Genomic DNA, 3,875 nt, shown 5'->3' with positions numbered 1-3,875 from the left:
GCTACTCAGGAGGCTGAGGCAGGAAAATCACTTGAACCCAGAAGGCAGAGGTTGTGGTGAGCCAAGATTGTGCCATTGCACTCCAGCCTGGGCAACAAGAGTGAAACTCCATCTCAAAGAAAAAGGAAAGAAAAAAAATTATATTGGATCAATTGTGACTTTGTTTCTGAGAACTTCAAGTAAACAGCTGATATGGTTTGACTGTGTCCCCACCCAAATCTCATCTTGAATTTCCATGTGTTGTGGGAGAGACCCAGTGCAAGGTAATTGAATCATGGGGGCAGGTCTTTCCCCATGCTGTTTTCAGAACAGCAAATAAGTCTCACAAGATCTGACCGTATAATAAGGGGGAGTTTCCCTGCACAAGCTCTCTGTGCCTGCTGCCATCCATGTAAGATGTGACTTGCTCCTCCTTGCCTTTCACCTTCTGCCATGATTGTGAGGCCTTCCCAGCCAGGTGGAACTGTAAGTCCAATAAACCTCGTTCTTTTGTAAATTGCCCAGTCTTGGGTATGTCTTTATCAGCAGCGAGAAAACAGACCAATACAATGGCATTCACAAAATTTTAGATCTTAACATTAAAGGGCCCTTGGGAGATTATGTAGTCCTGACCATGACTTTAGATAAGATCTTATTATCCCCATGCAAAGCCAAATGAAATCAACAGAATTGCCTAAGATTGCATGCCTAGTAAAAGATGAAGGATCAAAGCCAAAAGGCTTTGATTTACCGGAGAATATTGGGACTTTTGGCCATTTCCATTGCATGTGAGTGTCCATGGTTCTTGGTGATGGACTCTTAACTCCTTAAGTGCCACGAGAGTTTCTTAAAGTAGTTATGTTTGTCCGTTGCTCTCCTCACCAGCCACTTACAATTAGGTGCTTCATAAAGACTTGGTGATAAAGGTAACACTAATCATGATAATAACAAGGGCCATCTTTCTACTATCCTATTGTTTGTTTTATTTATGTATTTTAGTTCTGAAAGTTGCAAAAAGGCAGTGAGGGATGCATTTCAAGCTGGAAGAAGAGCAATGAAGAAAAACAGAACAAATCCTCACAAGGAAATAAAAGGCCAGTGAAGAACTGAATAAAGAACAGAGTGAACCTCAGAACCCCTCCCAAACAAATCCAACCTTTTGGCAGAAGGCCAGACCCTCAGGGAGGACGGCAGGAGGTGTCGGTGCTGCTGGAGAGAACTGGAGAGCAAAGGCACCATCAGAAAGTGACTTTTATATTTAATCCCGCTAGACTATTGGGAGACACAATGTGAAATTCACGTCACAGAGCAGAAGCATAGAGCAAAATAGGAGGATTAGAAGAGCAGACAGCAGGAAGAGAACATATCAACAGAGAAAAGGAAAGAAAAATATCAGGACTTCACTAAAATTTTCATTCATTTTGTTCTCCTACCAGGTGACAAGCAGCAGAGGAAAACAAAAAGACTGTCTTAGTCATGGGTAACTGTCCTTAGTCTTTGGAATCCCATCCTTCCAAGAAAATCAAGACTCTAAATCCAAAAGCACCACATAATGATAAAGTTTTTATAGAAGGTATTGCTGGGGGACAGAGATGGAGGATGCATTCCCTCCCACAACCCACTGCAAATCTTCATAAATGCCCCTTCCGTATCTTGGCTGTTTTTAACCAATGCTCTCCTCCTGAGCATCTGACATGTCTCTGCCTGCTTCCTGGGCTTTTCTCAGCAATCTTCATCCAGGCTTTTCTGGTTCCCTGTCTCTCAGTTTCCATTGCCAACCCCATCACTCAAAGTCTCCCATCCGCCAAACAAAATCCTAATTCGTTACCATTGTCTCTAAAGCATTTTCCCAAAGGGCAGAAATTTATTTCCAGCACCCCTACGTTCACACTGAGATAAGATTTTTTTGAACCAAAAATATAACTACCCATCTGAATATGAGTATTGGTTAATTTCCCTCACCTCCATGTCTAAGCAGCCAACACATCCTGTCATACTACAAGTAAAATGTCACTCATCCCCTCCCTCTGTCCACTCATTGACCAAGTTTGAGCCCTTACTGTTTCTTCCCTGGACAATTATCTCTCTGATTCCAGTTGCTGCCTCTTCCAGCTCTTCCCTCGTTCAGCCACCAGAGCCCAAAATGCTCCTCTGAGCACGTGTCTCCCATATTCAAAACTTTCCTGGTTCCAGGTTAGATAGGGAGGAAAGTTCAGAGTCTAGTCTGGTCACCAATGCTGACTCCAGCCTTAGCCCATCTCCCAATTTCCCCTCTTTACCCCAATCCAGTCGGTCACACCACCCTGCAATGCCATTCCTTGGACAGAGGCCATTTTCTCATTTCGTACAGGTATCGAGCTGATGCTTGTGTGGGCCTGAAACACTTGCTGCACAGCTGACTCTTCCCAGCCCCTGCACAGTCCTGGACAACCTGCTTCAAGCCCCCTCATCTCTTATTTAGACCAAGACAACAGGCTCCTAACCTACCCACGCTTCTGCCCTCAGCACTCCCCTGCCTTGCCCCATCTGTGTTCTGCACGCTGGGCAGGTTGATCTCTTCAAAGGTAAGTCAGAGAATATGCATCTTGTTTTACTGGACTCCCTCTAATGGTTTCCATCTCACTCAAAGTCAAAGCAAAAATCTGTGAAATGGCCTGGGAGACCTTAGGTGTGCTGCTCCCCATCCAACACCTATGACCATCTCCCTCCTAAAGCTCTGGCCTCCCTGTCCTTCCATGAACCCCATGCATGCCTGCCTTGGGCTTTAGGGCTGTTTCCTTGGCCTGGATTGCTCGTCTCTCCGATGACTTTTGTAGTTCATTCTTTCCCTCCTTCAATTCTTTGCTCAAAAGTTACCATATCTGTATAATAGAGCCCTCCTTATGCAATTCCTATTCCCCTTACCCTGTTTTAATTTTTCTCCCAGTATGTCTCACCATCTGAAGAATGCATTTTGTTATTCATTTATGTACCATCTGGCTCCTCCCCCTAGAATGTACACTCAGGGAGGGTGGGGTTTGGGTTTTGTGTTTTGTTGTTTTTTTTTTTCAATTTTGTTGTTTGCTGGTATATCCCCAGCACTTATAACAGTGCCTGACTCATAATAGGATCTCAATAAATTTTTGTGGAATGAATGAATAAAAACTGCCTGTTGAAGTCATTCTACTAGGCTCAACACAAAGGCCACCTTCTCCCATACTGTTCCTGTCAAAATTAGCCTACTGTATTCCTTGGCCACTTGCTTCTGCCTCCACCTTAGGGCTCACCCCTTTCACACAGTGCATCCCCTCCCACAGAGGTGCTCCCGGAAGGTAAATGAGCCCATTTGCCTGTGAAGAAGCTCAGTCTCAGAGACGTTAAGAGAAATGTCCAAGTCTTACACATAGGAGACAGAAAGCTGGAGTCTACAGAATCCAAAGGCTACTAAATACCCATTCCGTTAACTCCTCGTGCTTCTCAAAAACAAACAAGAACTTTCTAAGCAAACACTCAGTACAGTGGGTGTCAGGTTTTAATTTTGGTCTAATATTTAGTACTTCCCCAGAACTGTTGAAAGAAAGAAGAAAAGAAGGAAGAAAGGAAGGGAGGGAGCAAGGGAGGGGAAAAGCTTCAGTCCCTTCTTAATTGAGGCTCTGTTCAGAAAACACAGCAGTTTCAGTGTAAGAAGACTTAATCAGGGCCAGGTGCGGTGGCTCATACCTGTAATCCCAGCACTTTGGGAGGCCGAGGCAGGCGGATCACCTGAGGTCGGAAGTTTGCAGACCAGCCTGACCAGACCAGCCTGACCAACATGGAGAAACCCCATCTCTACTAAAAATACAAAAAAGTAGCCAGGCATGATGGCACATGCCTGTAATCCCAGTTACTTGGGAGACTGAGGCAGGAGAATCGCTTGA

This window comes from Mandrillus leucophaeus, unplaced genomic scaffold (assembly GCF_000951045.1).
Source record: "Mandrillus leucophaeus isolate KB7577 unplaced genomic scaffold, Mleu.le_1.0 Scaffold365, whole genome shotgun sequence".
Lineage (NCBI taxonomy): Eukaryota > Metazoa > Chordata > Mammalia > Primates > Cercopithecidae > Mandrillus > Mandrillus leucophaeus.
The sequence above is the reverse complement of the archived record's forward strand: the minus strand, read 5'-3'. Positions refer to the sequence as shown.